The 25000-nt window shown below is 39.6% G+C and overlaps 1 long non-coding RNA gene across 11 annotated transcripts in view; it reads left to right on the top strand.

The window, feature by feature from the left end:
• LOC310718697 overlaps positions 1–25000 on the top strand; it is a 118969-nt gene that overhangs the window by 23663 nt on the left and 70306 nt on the right. For 2 of the 11 annotated variants that reach the window (XR_014531224.1, XR_014531225.1), the window contains exon 2: positions 3682–3816. The exons of the other annotated variants lie outside the window; for them this stretch is intronic. This is a non-coding gene — a long non-coding RNA (uncharacterized lncRNA). The remainder of the gene's footprint in view (positions 1–3681; positions 3817–25000) is intronic. 11 annotated transcript variants of the gene reach the window in all.

Raw genomic sequence — 25000 nt, 5'->3', positions numbered from 1 at the left:
GACTACACCAAATTTGAGATTTCAGAATCAGAATCAGAAATAGCTTTATTACCAAATATGCTTACACACACAAGGAATTTGCATTGGCGTCTGGAGCTTCCAGTGCAGGAGATGTACAGACATAATGTAACAAAATATTAAACCAGACATTTAAATAATGCAATATATACAGAGTAAGAATATTGTTTAAATGAATGTTCAGATGCATTGCCCAAAATTGCTCAAACATTGCTTGCAGGTCTTACAGGCAAAGAACCCAGACATATATCAATACATAATCACCTTGAAAATCATTATAATAAAAGCAAGGAGAGGGGCAAGTATGTGACTAAAAGGCCACCTCGGATTCAACCTAACAAAGATGGATTACTTTGCATTGTAGAATGCAATGACTGGAAATTCAAGCAAAATATTTTATATAGTAGAGATACTTCCCCTTTCTCTCATTCACCCTTCACTCGCTCTGCACAGCATAAATACTTAGCTTTCAAAATAAACATGCCAATTTGAAATAATCTTCAGTCTTTCCCAGTGGCCCAAATTTAATTCGGTCTTTGATCAGCTCCCTAATCTGAGATTACAGTCTTGAGGCAGAGTGTGGGGCGGTGGGTGTTCAGCCTAGCAAAGTCTCTCTCTCTGTCTTTCTCTCTTTTTTCTCCCACTTGAGAGACGGCCAATCAGCATGAGGTTTGGTGTCTGAGCCATGGGCGGGCAGAATAAGACTCTAATGCCTGTTGGGAGGTCGCACTGCGCCTATGCCACTTAGCCTTGGTGGCCATGTTTGGAACAATCGGCTCTTTCTTTGCTATTCTGTCTCTTATGAGGGACGAGACACTAGTGCTGTCTGTTGCAGACCATGTGGTATTCAAAGAGTCTTTTAGGGCTTAGACAATATACAAAGCTGTCATTTTGCATTATGGGCGATGTTGGACAGTAATGGCAAATCTGCACTGGCTATTTCAAGTGAACGTTTATGAGTGTTTACCCACAAGCTCGCTGCCAAAGCTAGTCGTGTTCATGCTAATAATATCAATATTAATCATACCAAACGGTATAAACAGTGGGAGTGACTCTGTGTATGTTGTTTACTTCTGTTGTGAATCATTAAATCCAGATTTAATTACCTGAGACAAACACAAATGTCTTCAATGATTGGCTTTTAATGGGCATTCAGAGTATCTACACTGAAAAATTCATTTTTGGCTACGTCAACAGTATAATTTTAATCTGAATGCACCAGCTATTAACTACTAGTGCAAATTGCTGTAATAGAAAAATATGCCAGTGACTAGAATTGTTGTACCATCAAAGCGAAAAGAAAGAAAGAAAGAAAGAAAGAAAGAAAGAAAGAAAGAAAGAAAGAAAGAAAGAAAGAAAGAAAGAAAGAAAGAAAGTAAGAAAGAAAGAAAGAAAGCGCGGTTCCTTGCTCTAATGTGCTGCGCTATTTCTGCATCTTTGACACAACACAGCTCAGTATGAACACATTCCCCCAGCATGAGACGCCCCACATGAAGAAAAAGCTTGGGCCGCATTGGCATTAACCAATTTAGCAGTTTATACAAACAGCGCAGCCTATGATTACTGGGTTTTCCTTAAAATAATAGTTTACTACAAGGCACATTGAGAATCACTGGGTCTAACCCAATAGGTAATGAAGACAGAAGCCCCTGCTGTTTAAGAGAAAGAACTCTCCCACGGAGTCCTGGCTACAGTGAGGATGGCTATGTATTTAGGGATTTAAAAAGCATAGTTTAGCATTATGCTGTGCTTTAAATACCACACAGAAATCCTGTATGTGTTTTATCTTTTTTTTTTTGCTCTCTTTTGTCGACTCTGTTGAGTGAAAATGCCAAATATTACATAACTTGTGTGAGTCTTAGATGATTAAATCTGGATTAAACAAGAGAAGGAAATGATACACACAGCAGAACTATTGCTCATGTTGTCCCCTGTGATTACTGGTTTTTAATGCAGCCTGGTCATAGCTGTATATCAAGCTATTATGTGGTGTTGGCAATGTAATAGTAATCATGCAGCAATAGGTCAAGAGGTGGCTGTAGCAGCTACAAAGGCAGCCAGTCAATAGTATTGGTATTATACCGATCAATTGAAAGGCATTTAAAGATTGACCTTAGACCAGATGTGTACTTGGACTCTGGTCAACGTAGAGGCCATGGGGCATGATTAAACATGAATGTGAAATTATATAAATTTACATGTCCAATGATTGGAAATGGGAACAGATCTATAATAGAGGTGATGGATACATAGATATATAGTGAGACATCTGGCTCTAAGCAATTCCTATTGTTTTCCGTGGACTAAACAAAACGACAGCATTATACCATTCTTATTGATTGAAACATGGAGCATTGCAATTATTTTCCTGATGTGTAAAGAATCAGCTTGGTTATGGATTAAGGGCAAAAAATATTTTTCCTCATCAATATGATCTATATATTTCCACATGAAATTTCTAGAAAATAAGCACTGAAACAAACTATTACAATGATATAACTTTATTTGTGGACTTTCACAGAACCGTAGTATATGGACGTCTAAATACTGAGCATGATTTTATATTGTAGTATATAAAGTATTGTATAAAATGTATTTTATAGGCTGTTTGGCTGGTACATCTATCAAATTTAACTGCTGATCCACAGCTTCATGTAATGCATTTTGCCCAACACAAAGTGAAAACTCTGGGTTTGACAGAAAATAGTCTCCTCAGACAGCTTGGTTTTGTTTACAGGGATGTGTATAGTGTAATCCGAGATGTTCTAAAGCACTGTGCAGGTGTGTTATTTGTATGCGGGTATAGCCGGCTCATGGTCATGTACCATTCTGGCGAAATAAAAATACTGAATTTCCAGGAACGCTTGAAAATGACCTCTCAGCCTTCTTACATGCTGAAACAATGATCGTAAAGTGGTCATGCAAAGTGTAATGCTTAAAAGAATTGTTACATAAATAAGAACTAGCACAACTCAGATATAATTGCCTCATCTTAACTACCTAGTGTCAATAATATAACAAAAGCAGATTCAAGCACATTGTGCTGTTACTGTACATGAGTTTTTATTAATGTTTCCCAAGACTACTATAAACACTATCATGCCCCTAACTGTTAGATATTTAATTTGGTTTTATTTGCATATCATTTTTACAAATAAACATTGTCCCAAAGCAGCTTTACAGAGATTAACAGGTTCTAAAATTTTAATATACATGTTAGTGCCTATAAGTTTAATGCTAATAAGTTTAAGTTATATCGCAAAGGCTTTTGATGAATGTATAAATGCATGATTGTGGGGGAAAAATGCATAAAATTAATACGTTAAAAAGTAAAAAAAAAATAATAATAATTTGCATTCAGTCTAAGCAGATACTAGACAGAGCGCGGGACTGTCCTTTCGAGTCTACAGGGCAAAATCCGTGCGCGTCATTGAAGCTCGTGCTGCACACATGTTGCAGCCACGTGAGGAAAATAGATGTGCAAGGCAAATGTGTGGACAGCGGAGAGCTCGCGCGCTCGTTTCAAACCCTCTCAAGATCTTCAGTCTTCCGCCAATCGAGGAGAATCTGTGCATGCACAAACACGCGTATATTCCCCAAATTCACGGGAAATCGCTGCGTCTGCTCGCGCCAATACTTACACACTTACCTTTTTTTTGCCAGAAGTGGGCGTGGCCTAACCGGCGTGGCTCACCATTGGCTTACTCATCTTTCCGGAAATTATTTCTGATTGGCTGCGTGCCAGTGTAACTCTCTATTAGCACAGCTAGCTGTATTTTATCAATGGACTCTCTGCATGTGAGTAAATATATATTTTTTTAATGTATCGATTGTTTTTAATGGACCCACATCATATTTTGCATTATGTTAATATTTTAAATACTGGGTTTATTTACCAGATGTTGATAAACATGAAGTGTTGTCCAGTTTAATATCAAGCGTAACAAGTTTTTTTTAATTGATTATTTTTATATTAGTGCTAAAATAAAACCTAACTGAATGAAAGAACATGAAACAAACACACACACACACACACACACACACACACACACACACACACACACACACATACATAACGTTATAGGTTTGTTAGAAATCCAACCAATAGCAATGTTTTCATTCAATAATAGACTCATTGATAAATACTCTAATCAATAAATTACATTTTTCATGTTCTTCTTCTTCTTCTTTCGGCTGCTCCTATTAGGGGTCGCCATTGCGGCTCATCAGTCTCCGTACCCCCCTGTCCTCTACATCTGCCTCTTTCACCCCAACCACCTGCATGTCTTCCCTCACCACATCCATAAACCGGATCCTTGATCTTCCTCATTTCCTCCTTCCAGGTGGCTCCATCCTCAGCATTCTTCTACTGATATACACCATGTCCCTCCTCTGCACATGTCCAAACCATCCCAATCTCACCTCCCTCACCTTGTCTCAAAAATGTCCTACATGCCCTGTCCCTCTAATAAACTCATTTCTGATCCTGTCCATCGTCATCACTCCCAAAGAAAACCTCAACATCTTCAGCTCTGCTACCTCCAGTTCCACCTCCTGTCTTTTACTCAATGCCACTGTCTCTAAACCATACAACATCTCAGGTCTCACCACAGTCCTATAAACTTTCCCATTCACTCTCACAGATACTCTTCATCTTTATTTTTCATTTTAAAGTTAGATTTAATGTGTAAAAAAAAGCCCAAGATGCATGTTAGTTCCTGTAACAAACGTATACAGTTCCAGTTAGGCTACAGTTGTTTATCATTGTGCTATAGTGATAATAAAAAGTCGTTCTCTCTGCAGCCTCTCTCCAGAAAAAAAAAATCACAGCTTATTATTCGCTGAGTAATTCACTGTTGTAAAGTTTGGAAAACTTTTCTGTACTTGGATATAATAAAAAAAAAATGTTGACACTGAAAGCACCAACACCCAAGAGTTCTTCTATAACAAAAACAACAATAACAGCTAATTATAATTTTTTCTGGGATTGTACATGGATGTCTCTATGGTAGAAGCCTGGATCAAGTCCTTTAGAAATTTATAACATATTATAGAGCGCTCAAAAAAGTAAAAAGTTATCAAAAAAATAGAAAAAATACTGCCCTCCTCCTGTACAATCAGATTTCAAATCAGGTATGTGGTTTACAGTTCATTAAACCGAAACTTACCAAATATATATGTATGTGCATATATGTGTGTGTGTGTATATGTGTATATATGTATATATATATATATATATATATATATATATATATATATATATATATATATATATATATATATATATATACGTGTATACACACACATATGTGTGTGTGTGTGTGTGTATATATATATATACAGTGAGGAAAATAAGTATTTGAACACCCTGCTATTTTGCAAGTTCTCCCACTTAGAAATCATGGAGGGGTCTGAAATTGTCATCGTAGGTGCATGTCCACTGTGAGAGACATAATCTTAAAAAAAAATCCAGAAATCACAATATATGATTTTATAACTATTTATTTGTATGATACAGCTGCAAATAAGTATTTGAACACCTGAGAAGTCAATGTTAATATTTGGTACAGTAGCCTTTGTTTGCAATTACAGAGGTCAAACGTTTCCTGTAGTTTTTCACCAGGTTTGCACACACTGCAGGAGGGATTTTGGCCCACTCCTCCACACAGATCTTCTCTAGATCAGTCAGGTTTCTGGCCTGTCGCTGAGAAACAAGGAGTTTGAGCTCCCTCCAAAGATTCTCTATTGAGTTTAGGTGTGGAGACTGGCTAATCCACACCAGAACCTTGATATGCTTCTTACAGAGCCACTCCTTGGTTATCCTGGCTGTGTGCTTCGGGTCATTGTCATGTTGGAAGACCCCGCCTCGACCCATCTTCAATGCTCTAACTGAGGGAAGGAGGTTGTTCCCCAAAATCTCGCAATACATGGCCCCGGTCATCCTCTCCTTAATACAGTGCAGTCGCCCTGTCCCATGTGCAGAAAAACACCCCCAAAGCATGATGCTACCACCCCTATGCTTCACAGTAGGGATGGTGTTCTTGGGATGGTACTCATCATTCTTCTTCCTTCAAAAACGTTTAGTGGAATTATGACCCAAAAGTTCTATTTTGGTCTCATCTGACCACATGACTTTCTCCCATGACTCCTCTGGATCATCCAAATGGTCATTGGCAAACTTAAGACGTGCCTGGACATGTGCTGGTTTAAGCAGGGGAACCTTCCGTGCCATGCATGATTTCAAACCATGACGTCTTAGTGTATTACCAACAGTAACCTTGGAAACGGTGGTCCCAGCTCTTTTCAGGTCATTGACCAGCTCCTCCCGTGTAGTTCTGGGCTGATTTCCCACCTTCCTTAGGATCATTGAGACCCCACGAGGTGAGATCTTGCATGGAGCCCCAGTCCGAGGGAGATTGACAGTCATGTTTAGCTTCTTCCATTTTCTAATGATTGCTCCAACAGTGGACCTTTTTTCACCAAGCTGCTTGGCAATTTCCCCGTAGCTCTTTCCAGCCTTGTGGAGGTGTACAATTTTGTCTCTAGTGTCTTTGGACAGCTCTTTGGTCTTGGCCATGTTAGTAGTTGGATTCTTACTGATTGTATGGGGTGGACAGGTGTCTTTATGCAGCTAACGACCTCAAACAGGTGCATCTAATTTAGGATAATAAATGTAGTGGAGGTGGACATTTTAAAGGGAGACTAACAGGTCTTTGAGGGTCAGAATTCTAGCTGATAGACAGGTGTTCAAATACTTACTTGCAGCTGTATCATACAAATAAATAGTTTAAAAATCATATATTGTGATTTCTGGATTTTCTTTTTAGATTATGTCTCTCACAGTGGACATGCACCTACGATGACAATTTCAGACCCCTCCATGATTTCTAAGTGGGAGAACTTGCAAAATAGCAGGGTGTTCAAATACTTATTTTCCTCACTGTATATATATATATATATATATATATATATATATATATATATATATATATATATATATATATATACACACACACACACACACACACACACACATATATATATCAAGGATCAAGTCCTTTAGAAATTTATAACATATTATAGAGCGCTCAAAAAAGTAAAAAGTTATCAAAAAAATAGAAAAAATACTGCCCTCCTCCTGTACAATCAGATTTCAAATCAGGTATGTGGTTTACAGTTCATTAAACTGAAACTTACCAAATATATATGCATGTGCATATATGTGTGTGTGTGTGTGTATGTGTATATATATATATATATATATATATATATATATATATATATATATATATATATACGTGTATACACACACATATATGTGTGTGTGTGTGTGTGTATATATATATATATATATATATATATATATATATATATATATATATATATATATATATATATATATATATATATATACACACACACACACACACACATATATATATATATATATGTGTGTGTGTGTGTGTGTGTGTGTGTGTGTGTGTGTATATATATATATATAGTGTGTGTGTGTGTGTGTGTGTGTGTGTGTGTGTGTGTGTGTATATATATATATATATATATATATGTGTATACCTGCCATGCAGGTCTTCTTTCTTCCCTGTTCCTCCCTCTGTAGTGCTGACCTGCCTAATTAATAGGGCGGTGTCCTAAATGAAGCTATTGCTTTCAGAGTGGCAGCTACGTGTGAAATGTGTCATAAATCTCTCTCCCAGTTAGGTGTGGAGACAGAGCTGAGGAGTGACGGACTGTTCTAGGACAGGATGCAGTTGCTGAATGTCTTGTAACAATGCTTTGACTTCTAAATCGCATGAGAAACTCAGAAACTGTTCCTGGATAGCAGGTAACATCAATCGCAAAAGATGTACAAAAGATCCTGAGTGGCGAGTTGCTTGTTTATGTCAGTTTAGTCAGGTTTTGAGTCTAGTGTAGCAGGTTTCTGAATTAATATTTTTTTTTTTTTTTGTATATTTGGTTGCTTCTATAATTTGGGGAGTCTTACAAATCTTTATTATTGTTGTTATTATTTTTGTCATTCATACATTTGTTTGGAAAAAGATATAAAATTCGATATATAGAGATTTTTAACAAGAAAGTTAAAAACAAAAAATAATAATAATTAAAAAAATAACATTGCCTAGAATGTTTAGCGTTCAATAATCTGCACTGGCTATGTCTCAAAATGTAAGCAAATCAGTGTAAATTTAAGCAAATTTGTTGTACTCTCATATCCGAGACAAACTTGTAGAATTTGTGTTTGTGTGCACGGTCATTTAAGCAAAAACCGAACGTACCGAATCCTAAGAAACCAAAAGACACGACTGTATAGGATGCATCCAAAGACAATTGTGTGCCTCCAACTTTGTGATAACATTTTGGTGAATATCCACATATGGCTGGAAAAACCAACTGTTCCAATACTCACGTCCATACAGTTTATTTAAGATAATTATTAATAAAATGTGTCATAGTCCAGCAAAATTTTGCACAACAAACTGTGTATCTATTTATTATTTTATGATTATAAATGATGGAAAATTGACATTTTAGTGTTTCATAGCATTAACTTAGCTCTGTTACCTGAACACCTTAGAAATAGAAATATTAGAAATTAGAAAAAGAAATATTAGAAGTCACATGTTTGATGTGAAGTTGTTTCATCATTAGAATTTCCTAAATAGCATTGCAAATGAGTTCTCCGTCATTTCCTTCTCTTTTATTCCCATTTTTTAACCGATGACGCGAGTTAAAGATTGTTGCTCAAATTATACAATAAAAGCAGGCGTGCTAGTTAACTAGATTTTGTGTATTCGCTTATTCTTTGCTCAAATATTTCCTGTTTAAGAACAAAAAATTCATTTTTTATTTAATCATAAAATGTGTAAAAAATTATATTGGTGCCTGAAATAGCTCAATATATAAATGTTCATTTATATGTTTATATATTGTGGTTAAATGTATGTTTTTTGAGATTCTGTGGGGGAAAAATGCTGATTTATACTGTACATTATTGTAATCATGGAATTCCCCATTACAAGTGTTTCTTCTTAGTGAGGTTTATTTATTTTGTCATAATTCTGTTTGCAGGAAAATCCATAAAAGGCCATCCTCAGACTTCCTTTTAATGACTTCTTACATTATCTGTTGTCGTTCAGCTCAGATAGCATCAAACCTTGGGCTAAATTTTTGGGACATGCTGGACATGTCTGAGAGAAACAGTCTGAGGATCTATTTCAGTAAATTAAGCACTCGTGTTTGTTCTACTTACATTTGTCAAGTGACAAGACAAGATAAATGAGCAGCCTTGACCACCAGCTCAGCATCAGTTTTAATGAACAGGGATCATTGTCCAAGATGGAGGACATAAATATACTCTCTCTCTCTCTCTCTCTCTCTCTCTCTCTCTCTCATGCGCACACAAACACAAACATATGCACACACTTGCAAAGCCAGAGACCCTGAAGTTCAGTTAACTTATTTAAACATTCTATCCTTGACACTTTGTAATATTACAAAGTAAATCATATTTATGATTCTTAAGCCAATTTCTCTGGCCAGCTCATAGGACAGATTGTTGGAGAGGCAGCCTGTAATGCAGATCGCACCTCATTGAAGGCAATTACTTTAAACTTGGCCTGCTAAGCCTTTGGGGGGAGGTTGGGGGGGATTCTCAGTACGGGTCTGAATAGGAATGGTGTCTAAATGACTTGGCATGGCAGCAATGTAAATGAAGCTGGCTCTGACACAGCCAAGGTCACGGATCCAGCTGTCAGCTCACGTTTGGGAGTAATCGTTTACAGGGTCTCATTCACCTCCTTCTCCTTCTCCCTCACTTCATTCCTCGCACGTCTGTCACTCACCTCTCCCTCCATCCTCCATCTCCTCCATCACTGTGTCTCTTCATGCCACTACTTTCTTTGCCTCAAAGTTTGTGTCCACCTTGGAGTTTCATATAGAATACACCTAGTTGCTGGAAATAGCTTTCTCAGCTTTACGTGATCTTTGTCCTAATTCTTTTTCTCGCCGTACACACACCCACGTGTGTGCCACAAGGCTCATGCCCCTGAGAGCAAAGGCCTCATCCATCACCCTTGGACCCTTCAGAATGCTGCAGGCTGTAGAGTTCAAGTCCAGCCAAGTGAGTGAAAACAGCTGGTGCACTTCTCTGTTCTGGAGCTCCAAGGGCTCAGAGCTTTGCGTCGCTCTCAGTTACACACCCTCATCTGCTTGGAATCCTGAATTTCCTGCAGCCAGATCAAATGGCAGCCCCCTTTGCTGTGTCCTTTGATATATGGACACCCATTTCACCAGCCCCTCAGCTTCGGGATTTACGCTTGACAACACAGTCAGTGTCACCTCCGCCCGACACACAAGCTCTTACACACCAGAACACACACGCGGCAGACCTCGGCCCATGGAAACATTAGGCTCCTTTGACGGCCCTCCCAGAAGTCATTTATTAAATTTGTTGTGTGCAGATATTGTTTCGGGAGGCCCGCTTAGTTTTGGATTGCACACGAGATTTTTCAATTATGTGCTTCATTTCACCGAACTGGTGGGGGTTCACCTAAACCCCCCACCCCCCACTACAGTCGGATCAAGGCCAGAGGACAGGCCTTTTATAACTTCAAAGCAAGGACACATTACCTCCAATTTGTTTTCCTTTTTTTTTTATCATTCCGGACCCTTTAATCTGACTTCAACAGGACGATCGTTATCGCAAACATTTCAGCGCTTACATGCGTGCTAGTTCCAACAACAGAAATAAATCATCTGTAGTTAACAGATTTTTTTTCTCTCTCATCAGCTGCGGTCATGTGGTTCATGTTAGTGAGGTTTTGATTGACAGCTGCTGCTGCTGCTTGTTGTGCAGAGGCCTAGGATGACTTTCATTGGATTATTCTACAGGTAATAAGGTAAAGTTAGTCACAGCAGGTCCTGAGAAACTATCAGGATTAGCGAAGTTTAAAGGGTCACGGTTCCATGACCCTTCGGGGTCAATTTAGGGGTCTGCAGCTATGACGAGTCTTTGACATAATAGCGCCCTGTGAGCCTTCTTACTTCTCAGAGTGCACTTATGGATAACGCACTGTATCGGATCGTCACACGCAGCTTTATGTAGCATTTAAAATGTAACCGTCGAATTAGGATACGCCAGTAACAACACCATAATTTGTTCTTTAGCAACTATTCATTGACTAGTAAATAATATACAGTACTCGCAGCTGCTTTACATTCAATTACGGGTTTGAATTGTTGAACTCATCATATGCAACAATGAATTATAGGAGAAATCCTTTGGTGGAGTAAAAAAAGTTAATTTTCTGTCATCATGGTTCACGGGGTCCGAATGCTGAAGGGAAACGGGTGAGAAAAGGGCCTCCATAAAAGGCCTGAGTCACAGTGTGATTTAAGAGCTTTGTTTTTAGTAGCATCACCCCATCATTACTATACAATAATTCATTACTCATGAAAGTATTTTGCCTTGACAATACATCAGCTGGGCTTTTCTTTTGATTCTGAAATAGAGGGCCATTTGGCCTGCCGACATTGTTTGAATAAACCGGAGAAAAGGAGGAGGTCTAACCTTGGCCCGGCTAGGGTCGAGTGTGGGAAATGAATTGTATTGGCTTTTTTTTTTTGCCTCCTTTCTGCTTTCCTTCCCTCTCTCTCTATGGCTCCCAGGCTGGAGGCTGGAGAGCAGGGAGGGTTCGACTAGACGTCCTAAATTTATATCTAAAAGCTGGAGGTTTTTTGGGGGGAGCGAAGTGAACAAGAGGCTACCCACCACCCTTTCTTTCTTTTTCTTCCCCTCACTCTCTTTCCTTACCAACTGTCTCCGTTAATCGTATAAATCACAGCAATAAACTGGCGTTAACATTCAGCCAGTACAACATGACCAGTGTGTGACCTTTCTGTTTAGGACCCCCCGTGACCCTCATTCCTGGGTTCAAACGGTCAACTGCAGGTCACAGGTTTGTGTGTGTGTGTGTGTGTGTGTGTGTGTGTGTGTGTGTGTGTCTGCCTCATAATATACACTTTGCGTGTGTGTCTGTGTTTGTGTGTGTTCTGGTCTACAGTAAAACGTCAACCACCCTACACACCACCAACACCCATGCATTTACAGTATATACACGGACACATGTAGACGATGTTTCCAGCTGTGCTCGGTCGTGTATGCTGAGAAATAAGTGGATATTTAATACCTTACCTTGCTTCTATTTATTATCCCTATTCTCTTTCTCTCTCTCTCTCTCTCTCTCTCTCTCTCTCTCTCTGTGTAAACACCCAGCAGGACTGGTGTGCCCCACACAGCAGACGGAGAATAAAAGTGATGACTGAGGGAGGAATGTTTGACAACAGTTTTAAGCTGTCCATAAAAGCCATTAGACAGATAAATGGTGAATCTGCTTGCCGAGCTGTGTGTTTGTGTGTGTGAGTGTGTGTGCGTGCGCACACACGTGTGTCGATTATGAAAGTTTGACTAATGGTATTTTCTTCAAGTCAAGTGCTATTCCTTTCATTCTCTCCTCCTTACAACCCCAAGCAGGTACCAGGTCATGAGGGTAAAGCCGCAGTGGCCTGTTCTCTGGTGGGGGGTTAGAGCAACAGTGCTGGCTTTATTTACCCTCGCTGGGAGTGCAAGAGATTTGTCACAAAACTGCCTGCACTCTCCCATCCTGACCCACCTCCACAGATGGCCCGAGTGCTGAGGAATCCCCCTCCCTTCACCACACTCCTCCGCTCATTCCCTCCCTTTCTGTAAGCCTTTTAGAGTTCGTTTGTTTAGCAAGATGTTGAGCCCCAGAGGGCATGTGTTTCAGATATGGGAGCCATGTTCAGCGAAGTGCCTCGTCCCACAGTCTCGCTCTCAGTGACCCCACACTCTCTCTCTGATAAGAGCCGAGGAACAGATAACAGCCAAACTGCTGAAGTCACAAAATAATACTGTGTTTATACAAAAAAAACCTTTTAATTATCCTTAAGTGACACATTGTTAAAAGATTTTTTAAATGTTTTTTTTTTGTTTTTTTTATTAATTCTTCCAGTCGTGGACGAAGCACACAAACTATGTACTTAAGTTAGAGTAGAGATACACTAGATAAAATATTACTCCAGTAAAAGTGCTTCCTTGAAGCTTACACTCAAAGAAAAGTACAAAAGTATTTGTCTTGAAATCTACTTAAGTATCCAAAGTACTATGATTTATTATAACTATAATGTTCCTATTGTAATTTTTGTCACAAGATTCTTTCTTAATCAACTCAGTTTATGTGAAAAGACTCTGATGTTACTCTATTAATAGAATGATATTAATAAATCGAACACTGATGATAAAATTATCATGAGCCTAAAACCTTAAACCTAAAACCCCTAAAAACAATTGCGTGAATAAGTCCACAGGTAATGTGGCAAGTTATAGTCGGGAGTTTCCTCTATCATTTATTACTCTCATTTTGTTCTGCTTGCTGTTAAACTGTCGCTGAACTGTGTGTTAGTGTAAGTAGATACACCAAGCAACAATCAAAACAAGTTCAAAACAGAGCGCACACTCTTCCCTGATTGGTGCGTGTTTAACCAGTTTTTATCCAGTCATAAATAAAAAGGAACCTCTGATTTCGCAAAATGTAGCTGAGTAAAAAGTTATATACTCAGTAATATAGTAAGATATTTGACTTGCAGTGAAGTTTAAGTAAAAGTCTCCCAAAATGGAAAAACTTCAGTAAAGTACAGATACACAAAAAAGCTACTTAAGTACAGTAACGAATTAAGTTCAAGATTATTTCTATAGGGTTTTTCACAATGGTCATTAACCAAAGCTTAAGAATTAAAGGGAATTATGTGTGTTTATCCTAAATGAGCGAGCCTAGGGCAACTGTGGCATGGAAAAACTCCCTTAGATGTTATGAGGAAGAAACCTTGAGAGGAACCAGACTCAAAAAGGGAACCCATCCTCATTTGGGTGATATCCAGAGTGTGATTGTGAATCTTAAAAACAATACAAAACACCAGAGAGAGAGAACTACCATAAGCACCAGAGTGTGTGATTATGGCTAACGTCCTTTCTACAGTCTTATACAGTCAGTTGACATTGTGGAACCAGAAGCTACTAAGCAAATCATAAAATAGCTCAACATCTGAGATCATCATAGATCCAACACCAACTCCTCCAATGTCCAACTATACAAGAAGTGAGGTTAAAAATAGCACTGATACAATCCTAGATGGTTCAGGATGTTTGCGGAGTCGGCATTTACTCTTTGAAGATCCATAATCTTCATGAGGTGGGACACAACTGGAGCTGGAGCAATCTCGGGATCTTGGGATGGGTTGAGAAAGAGAAGCAGTGGAGAGAATTTAGCATAGCTACTGTTTATAATATTAACAAGAACAAGTTGATAATGTGCATTCGATTAGATGTACTGGAGAACAAAGCTAGTATAATGGCTTTTAGGTTATGAATCGATTCAAATTTCCTTTGTTTGCGTATTTTTTATACGTCGCTCGGAATGCACCTATATCTAATTGTAAAATAAGAATATAATATCTCTGCATATGTCTGGAAAAATAGAATACCGCCGACTCACCTTGGTGTTAGGCAGGTGATGTTCATGCAGGCCTGGCTGTTGACGGTAGGTGTTAGAATTTAGCTGTAATCTCGCAGGAACATTGTAATGAGGTTTTGTCTGGCTGGATGAGTGCCAGTCAGGCCTGCCGGTTTAGAGAGAGATTCAAAGCAGCCAGTGATATTTATGAGGCTCTGGGCCCCCAGGAAACACTGAATGCCTGCAGTTCAACGGGTTGACTGTTCAACCGTAAGAAAAACAGCACAGATTCACACAACCGCTAACAAACATGGACATTAAATATGCACTGTTTTCAGCGCTGTCCTTCTTTGACTCGAATCTCAACCGATAAACTCTAAACTCAGGGTTTAAGTCTAATTTAAGTAAACCCTATTTGACCTCAGGGCACCACATATTTCCTAAACAGATAACCCAAATCCAACACCTCTTCCTAAACAGATAACCCAAATCCCACCAGCTACAGTATATCCCTTCTATTGCTCTTTCTCTCCTCTCTCTCGCTCCCTCCCTCACTTTTTTCTTTTCTTTGCCACTTTTTTATTCTTGACCTAGAAAACCAGCAGAGCACCCCTAAGGTCACAAGCAAAGTGTGTGTAATCACTTACGTGTGTGTTTGCTCATTAATGTGGAGGAGTGAGCAAATCTGTCTCTTAAGTATCTGATGGAGCTCGCTTGTCGCTGATGGCATCTGGATCCCTGCCAGGGCCACAGATCAGTCGTGGATGCCTGATGGATCGACACCGAGGAAAACAGAGGGAGAGAGAGAGAGAGAGATGCAGAGCGGCAAAGGAGTGCACGGACACATTGCTTCTGTCCTGGCAGGTCTCTGGCTCCAATTCCACTGATAGTTTAATCAGACCTAATCTGCTTATTGGCCTCCCACGGCTCTGATCAGCCCCAAGCGCTTAACGCAAGGCAGGCATCCTCGTACAGCTCTCGAAAACATAAGGTAGCCAGAGGGCTGGGAGGAGCTGGTCACTTTAATACGCAATGAAATGTCTAGTAATACCTTTTCGCTTCACATTTTCTTTTCTTTTGACACAGTTCCAGATGCAACAAAGCAACTGGCAACTGTTACATTGATTTGATTTTGCAAGTGTAATTTTTGTGTAATAGAGACCTAACTGATATATTTACCATGCGTTCAGAGTCTTGATGTTGGTGTGTCACTGTGCTTATATAATGTTAAGAGGTCTTTGGACAAATATTTAAGAAACCAGACTCTTTCAAAACTCGTTTTCCTGTATATTTTACGTGTCTCCAATGATTAGACGCCAGCCCACATGACAGTCCTCTCCATGCTAATGACTTGTTAATGATGCTTGTTTTAATGGAGGAAGCTGGCCTGTGAACCGAGGCCGCCCCATGTAGTTAACCTAATCAATACGAAACATTATTGATCTAGGCACTCTTCTGTTGCAGCAAAGAGAAGGAGCAAACCTTGATCGAGCATGTGCATGCGTGCATTCCTGCATGCTCATAAACCCAAGTCTTAATCACAGTTAAGCTGTGAATAGATTGGATGTTGCGTGTTGAATCCCCGGAGCGCTCTCTGTATGTCATCAACATGTGAGTGCTGAGGAGATCGCTTTGTAGACGCCTTTATATTCTTCCCTAACTCAGTCAACATTCGGTCCACTTGTAAACATTAAAAACTATCCTGAGTGCCATGATTGGGTTTGTAGTTATGGGAAAATGATTAAGTACAGGGTGGTTTTATACAAGGCAGATCTTCATTAACTAAAGTTCATTACAATAACTGCAATAACATACAAACACATTTTGTGCTATTTAGTATATAAGTACATAGTAAATATTTTATGCCTATTGAATTTGGTATATGTCTATGATTTCATGTAAATATATATGTGATGCAAACATAAAACAGGTATAGGGCTCTGTATTTCTCTATCTTTATCTTTGTCTAATTTGTGCTGTTATAATAAACTAATTAATACCTATGAATCAAATAGAATCAATTATTTGAGACGTCTGTGGTATAAGTAAACTGTAGACATCAGATCCGTATGTGGAAGTGGTAGCTCAGTGATTGAGATGTTGGACTTCTGATCAGATGCTTGTGAGTTCAGCTTCACCAAACTACCATTGCACTGCCCTTAAGTAAGGCCTTGAGTATCCTCATCTGCTCAACTGATAAGGGTATCTGCCAAATACTATAAATGTAAATTTTTTAAGGTTTGTTGTTCTTTTATGGCCACTGATAGATGACCCTCTTGGACTAAAACTATAGACAAGATCAGTCTCTATCTCAAATGCAACCTGGCAGTTATAAGAAACAGTTCCATACTCTAGATTGTAATTGAATACATAACGGCGAGTTTGCAATAACGCTCAAAAGTTCAAAATTGCAGTTTTTATATCAAAAATACATTTACCCCTTAAAAGAATATTTACAGGTGGTTTGGTAAGAAGATATTTATAAGCGTGTAATATATATTTTACAAATGAAATGTTTATATTAGTTAATATGTGACATTAGTGAATATATTAATTAAGCCGTTTTATAGATATTTGAACAATTGAAAGGTTTCTCAATTACAATAATAGGCCCTCACTGCCTTTCAAAGTTTTCGTTTTTCCTCTGCTCTCAACACATCTAAAGCAGCTCATGAACAGCTTCTCAGCTCATTATCAAGACGTTAGAGAGTTGCAAACAGAGAGAGCTTAAAACTCTGCTGCGTTACAGCTCCCTCGAGAAACTCGTGGCTTGAGAATTCATTACTTAATAAAATTCATCAATTATTTATTAAACAATTGTTTCAAGTATTAATTAAATTTGCCTTTTATTTGAATCTTTTTGCATGATACCTAAGTGTAAATACATTATCGAACATCATTTTTTAGGATACTTGCTCATTAATTGCTTAATAATTACTCCTTAATTACAAGCTCATTAATAGTTTATCACCTTAAAGTGCTTATATAATTTAGTTATCTAATTATAATAACTGCTTAAATACATGACTTCTGCTTTCCATTTATAGGCATTAGGCATTCTAGTTATTAATGTTATTGCATCATCGTTTCTCTGTTCCAGGCATTAGTCTCAGTCAGTGTGTAATCATCTACTACACAGTACATCAATCAGGACACAGCAGAATGACTTTTTATACACATTGTGTATGGTTATTCTGGATGGTGGTGTATGTTATTTATGTTTTATGCATGATTTATGATCATGTTGAGCAGTTATTTGCACTTCCTTATGTCTTCATTTGGTTAATAAATTATTAACCACTACCAGCTGATTTCAGAGCCAAGCCACAAAAAAACAAACAAATAAAACCTCCTTTCCTGCTTAGGCCCAATACAAGCTTTCCTTGAGGTGCTTAGAGTCACCCTCAACCCTAGACAAGCACCTTCTGCTGCTCTTATCAGCTCTCTGCAAGCTGCAAGGGCAGCCACAGGATACTTTTTTTTAACATTACACATTGTCACATCATCACAGTCCCAGCCATGGGAGGTCCACCAGATTGCATACCTTTTACAAACTCTGTTCTCATCTGGCAGGCCTGGCCAAGGTCACCTGGCTGCAGTCCCAGAGGCCCATGTCAGGTCTGTGTTTCAGCTTTGACCCAACACGCATGCCCTCTGCCTCTCTGCATAGTAAACAAACACGACTACAGGCCTGTAACCTGGGTGAGAAGTTGGGTGTCATCTCTAGATGATTCAGGAACAATATATGGATCAGGAAAAGGGAAGTGCGATAACTGCATATTGAATATGTCTCTTTCCAGCAAGAGTGGTGAGGCCACTGGGGAGAAGAGAAGCTAGATTTGGCTGTTTTATCATGCCACAAAGTGCATAAAGGAGAAAAATGTACAAATAAGAGGAACGAGAGGAACTAAGAGCCAACTGATATTGCAAAAGTAGAAAAGTATTTTGGAGGGAAATTGGTGGGACTAGGCTCATTTTTCAACGAGAAAAGCTAAAACAGGAATCAAATTCAGTTCTCAGCAGTCTCTTTCCAGGGCAACTCAGTGCAAGTGCATGTAACATTCAGATCATCAATCATCACAGCATCAATAATAAAAATGCTGTGACTTAAAACAGGACACAAGTGTATAAGCTTAGCGTATGCTTTATTTTAAGCAGAACTATAACCGGTGTATTAAGAAAAGGAAGACTGTCAAAGCAAAGTAAATACTAACCAAGCATAACATTATAACTTTACGACCGGGAAAGTGAATAACACTAATTATCTCTTCGTCATGGCACCTGTTAGTGGGTGGGATATATTAGGCAGCAAGTAAACATTTTGTCCTCAAAATTGGTTTGTTAGAAGCAGGAAGCAAGTGATAGGGTTAGGGTCAGAGCACCTGCAACTCTTGCAGTGGTCAGTGTCTATCAAAAGTGCTCCAAGGAAGCAACAGTGGTGAACCGGCGACAGGGTCACGGGCGGCCGAGGCTGCTTGATGCACGTGAAGAGCGAAGGCTGGCCCGTGTGGTCCGATCCAACAGATGAGCTCCTGGACTATTTTGACAGCAAAAGGTGGACCAACACAATATTAGGCAGGCGGCTATAATGTAATGCCTGGTTGGTGTACGTGAAAATAGAAAGACAATTAAATCAATGCACCATAGACCCAATAATGGAAAGAAAACTAAAAAATACAAAAACATACAAAACTGTATATAGGTAAGAAGAATTGTATAGGTAAGTGAATAGGTAAGAAATATAATACTTGGCTGAACACAGTGAGAAAGTAAATAAATGAATGGACAGAGGCAAAAAACAATTGCATGTGGTAAAATCTAAACAAAAGCCAAAATAATATAAGCAGTCGCCATGTTGAAAATTGTGTCTCACCTTGGTGACAATGGTGTGTTGTGGGGAATTGATATATTCTAAGCTACAAGGGTAGTGTGACTATGATTTACTGCATAGCACCAATTATTGAGGCTAATCTACTGAGAATGCTCATTGTAACCCACTTTAACTACTTTCATATTGCTAGCATTGTCAGCCAGATTGTTGACATTTCTATGACTCCTGGCCTGTGACCCATGATGCTGCACGGCTTGTGTCATGATGCTTAACCGCAGTCCCAGTCGAACGTCAGGCTGAGTGAAAGCAACTGGCTATCAAAAGATAATCAGCACTAATAGGTACATAATGGCTAACAGTGGGCCTGTTATTTGCCTTGATGCATCATCATAGACAAAGCGCATAGACAGCGTGACCTTCCTTTCCCACCACACTGCATCAGTCTGACAGAGGGTGATGCCAGAAATGCCCCCACCCCATTACACACATACACACTTGCTTCCCAGCCCTCTAGTCTTGGCCCTGTTCTCATTCTGCATCCTCAGTTAGCTTTGTCTTTTTTTCTTTTTTATGTTTTGTTTTTTCTCCCCCTGAAAGAGGCTACACTAAGGGTTTGGTGGGTTTGTGTGCTTTAGACAAAGAAAGTCTTATGAAGTCAATCCCCAGACTGAGGGTCATGCCTTGAATATGAAAGAGCTAATGCGTCGTTATAGATTAGGAATGGTTTGCCGAACGGTCTGGCAGAGATTACAGTCATTGTCAGATGTTGCGGATGGAGCTAGCTTGAAAACATCTCGTCCTCACTACATGTGTTTTTCGTTTTGCTTGATTCCAGAACAACAAACAACATGGAACCATGAAAGGGCATGTCAAACCACAATGCATTGTGAAAACTTAGCCTACACAGTACACAGATGATAAAGTCGAATTAGGTCAATAAAACAAGAGCTGCCTTTATCCAAAGTAGCAAGGATATCAGCTAATAAGCTCTGTCTTTACCACAGAACTTAGGTTTGGCTAGACATAAAGTGGCCTATATGCTATGCTGTCATATTTCCAATCAAACTGGAACACATGTTCTAAGTGCTTTGTATTTGTTCCATGTATCTAGCACTTGAATCTCAGCATGTTTTACAGAAGAGGTAACATTCCTGATGCACTGCCATGGCAAATAGTAGGTCAAGGGATCATGTGCTGACAAACCCACACATGTGAGTTCTCAAAGCTCTGCAAAGCATCCAGGAAACTTGGCCTCTGACAGCACTTGGCCGCTCGCTAACTCTCTGCAGCCATGCCATGTAAACAAAGCCGCCTTTTGTCGAGGGCCAACGTGTCAAAGCCACCCGCTTCAAGGGGTAAGAGTAGTGGTGGTGTGTGTGGGGGGTGGGGGCTCTGTGATGAGCTTGGGTGTATGGGTAATTGCAGATCAATTACATTTGCTTTTGATCTCTGAGATGAGAAAACTGTTGACGGGTGAACAAGTTGCATAGAGGAATTTCTGCAGTTGATTGCGAGGTCAAGATGGGATGACGCTTTTAAGGGAGAAAAAGAGCGACAAAAAGAACGGAGGAAACAAAAAGGCGAAAGACATGAAGCAATGAGATGTTCCCGAACTGAATAAAACATCAAATTAATCGCCCTAAAGGATGGCTGATATTCCTTTTCATAATGTGTGTTTGTGTGTGCGTGCATATGCGTGCTGTACTGCAGTGCAATAACCTCAGTCGGAGGCAGCTTGATTCTTGCTCTTGGCTTCTAGCTCTTTGAACTCAGCCTACTCATGCTGCTGTACAGCCTGAACTGGGTTAATTGCTATTAATATTTAACATGTTACCAAAAAAATAAATTTTAAGCAGTGAGCTAAATCAAAGCCCGAGCAGGCATCCCTCAGCCCTCTTGCCCTCTGATATATGAACAGAGAAAATATTAATTATGTTATAAGCACGCTGTGCATTTTTAATATCACTCTTAATGAAGAAACGATTACTACAGTTGTTGAGCTGGCAGTTTTGTCTGCATCAGTTCAGCAAATAATGTAAAGGGTTGGAATTGCCAGCTTGATTGTATCTGAAATATTGATAGTTTTTTAATGTGAGGATGTAGAAAAATAGCAATATAACATCTAGGAAATCCCAGAAACAAAATAATAATAATAAGTTTTTAGATATGTTACACCCACGGGCACACTTGTTTCACTACAATGCCATTCTTGTCTTGTGAGGGTCATTCAGCCATGCCTAAAGTCAGGACAGGTTGCGATTGCCACTTGTGTTATCTCTTGGAAGTGAACAGTTTCAACACTGAATGGGACTAAAGTGCTCTGCCAGGCATCCATGTTTCGTGCTTGGGGTTCGACAGCTCAAACAGCATGGCTAAATAAGAAAGTCCAACGTGTTGCTCTTCAAACAGACTCAGGTAGCACTGCTACTGGATTGGGGCCAAACCTCTAAATGAAGAGTTACTGTGTCCTAGTGGTAGCACTTCACTTTCGTGAGGACTCGTAAGTGAGTCCACCTGGGCCCTCGAGTTGACCGCGAGCCACTGAAACACAACCCAGAAAGCCTACTTTAATAGAGTGCTGAGACAAAAAAATCTATCTACAAATCATGATATAAGTTTGTACGTGGTGTGTTTTTATCTCCAATTATAATGTGTACTTTTGTATTTTGAAGCACCTTCTTTCCCAGACTTGCGTACCATGTGAAGCAGAGCGAGTGACCTGTCTTTAATTGAACCAAATTAGCCCTGATTACTTAAGGTTCCCAAAAAAAGACTGTTTGTTTGTAGTTACAGGTTTTCCCTGTAAGACTGAACAGACCAATTTGTATAGAGAGAGAAAGAAAAAAAGAGCTGGAAGCAATTTGAAAAAGGTACCAGATTAAAGTTATTCAGCACCGAGGGTAATTTAATTACCATTCTTTAAATGTTTGAATGACTTTGACCTCTTCATTGCCCCAAGGTCACGCAGGTGTATTTACTTAAGCTAAATCAGAATCAGTAAAGTGAAACAAGCTCTTCAAATCGAACAGGCCTGTGCTTTCCTCATATCTTGTTCCACCTGCCCTCCCCCCACCACCCACCACCACCACCCCCCTCCAGAAAATGGCTCTCAGTGTTTAGATGGAAAACTCAATTATTAACCCGCCCATATCATTAGCTGGTGTGTTTTTAATGAATAAATCTGTTCTAGTTCTTTATTAGCCCCTAGAGTAAACATGTCAGAGCTGAATTTGACAGGAGATAAAAAAAAAAGTAAGACAATAGCAGAGGGGAGAGAGAAAGAAAAGCAAAAACAGACATGTGGTGAGGGATGACGGTCTTCGCCACTGTTCAGGGCTCCCAGGCTTCAGAGTGAATAGAAACAGGTGTGTCGCTGATTGTGTGGTGGGTCTGTGTGATGCCTATGTGGCATATCTACTGCTCGGGTGATTTGGGTCAATGGAGCACATCTGGTACTAGTCACAACAGAGTGCACACGTTCCCGGGCCCTGATCCACCCCGGGAGGCTCACATCTGGGTTAGCTCTGCTGCTCTGAGGGGGGTGGATGAGGGCAGCAGGAGCTGGATTCTCCAGGTGCATCGTGGGTGAGAAGAAGGGCTTTTTGATGGACGCATCTCATCTGCACCCAAGGGTTACCCCAGTGCCGGCTGACTGACTTCTCTGTCATGCCAATGCTTCGAGGCAGCTGGAAGAAGTGAAGGCAATACAGTCTTTCTTTGTCTGTCTTTCTTTTTTTTCTCACAGTTTTCTTTGTGATCTTAAGAGTTATGAGATGGCGTTATAGCATTTATACCAACAAATGCTTGTATTGTCCTCAGATAGCCGTGCGACCTGTGTTAGTCTGGCTTTCTGACCCCTATGACCCTCTCTGGCTAATCTGCCATCTAAGACCTGTGTGTGTGTGTATGCGTGCTTCATAATCCTCTGCTTTAATTACATGATGAGACTGACCGCACACTCACCAGCCATGCTACAACAAAGCCTCTCTCTGTGACTAAGCCTCTGTAATGAAACACTTACAAGCTTTAGGCCGTACAGTACAGTGGAGGCTGTCTCTTGGTAATATCTTTTAGAAATGTGTGAGTGATGGTGGTCCTTTACTTGGAAAAAAAGAAATGGGGGTGTGGAACGTGGCGACGACACTTGCTTTATGCTAAGCTGTTTCCTCGCCTTTTTCTGGAAAGCCATTAGCAGAGCTCATATGAGCAGAGTTACAAAACAATTCATTCACACGCTTCTTTTTTTTTTTTTTTTTTTTTCCCTGTTCTGTTCACTGCAGGCAGCTGTGAGGGAGTCTAAGCAAAGGAAAGCAAGCAAATTACCAAACACATTATCGTAACAATTAGATAGCTCTTCAGAGACTACTATCACCTCTCTGTCTCTCTCTCTCTCATCCTCTCTCTCTCTATCTCTCTTGCTCTCTCTTTCTATCTCCTCACTCTGTTTTCCTCCAACTCTTGTCTATGCTCATAGTTGTAAAACTGTGCAAATGAGTGCTTTGACTCCACCGCGCGCAGCACTTGAAACATTGTCGCACCAAACAAGCAACACCATTCCCAATTAAATGCAAAATCCAAGCGGTTGTAGAAAGATGGCATGTGAAAGCCTATATGTTAACAACTTTTCTCAAACAAACAATTAATGGCAAGACACACACTGTCACACCATGCTCAACAATGCTCTGCTAGGCATGGAGCAGCACTGTGTAATCTCGCTCGAGGAAGACTTCTGAACTCAGGAAATAAATGGAAGCAACTGCGAATTTTGAAAGTTATCCACCAATGCCATTTTTTTTTTTATATCTGCTTTCGGTGGGTGGTAATTTCGAGCCCTGGATAGATCACATGTATATCTTGAGGGCAAATGTGTGGTGATCTGTGAAACTGTTCAGCAGTCACTGAGCCGAAATGATTTGTATTTTTTTTGTTACAAGTAATGTACATCTTTCAGACATATCTACTACAAGAAAATATAAGTAGATTTGAACCAAACAAATGGGTTTTATTTAGGCTACTTTTTAAGCTTTTCTCATTTTCTGCACTGCAAAAGTTGTGAGGTGTCATTTTAAGAAACTTAGTGGTGAATTCAATGAGTCTCCCTGGAAATGTCGAAAACCATGCTAGCTACAGTAATTGTGCTATTTCACAATTATTCTCAAAAAAATCTGTGATTACAAAAAAGGAAACTTGCTTAATCAATTAAATTTAACTAATCAGAGCTGTCAAAATGTCTGCGCTGGTTCTGCACCTTCACATTTTAATTTATGGTATTTAGCAGTTGCCCTGATCTCATTAATAAAACTGAGCAGTTGAGAGTGGAGTGAAAGGCCTTGCTCAACGGCCCAACAATGGCAGCTTGGTGGTGTTGGGATTTAAACTAATGACCTTCCAAGCAGAAGTCCAAGGTGTTAACCACTGAGCTACTATTTTATACAATTATTAAAGTGGGGAAGAGCACTTACATAAGTGCAACTTATTAAAAGTTGTTAACATATAGACCTCATGTCTGTGTTACCTTCTGGCTCTCCCTTATAGTTATCCTGCCAATGTGAGTCTTGCTGGAGTCCTCAACTTCTCAGTGACCTTAACTTTTATACAACAATAA

This window comes from Silurus aristotelis (genome assembly GCF_946808225.1).
Source record: "Silurus aristotelis genome assembly, chromosome: 23".
Taxonomy (NCBI): domain Eukaryota; kingdom Metazoa; phylum Chordata; class Actinopteri; order Siluriformes; family Siluridae; genus Silurus; species Silurus aristotelis.
This window is presented reverse-complemented; position numbering and strand designations above follow the sequence as displayed.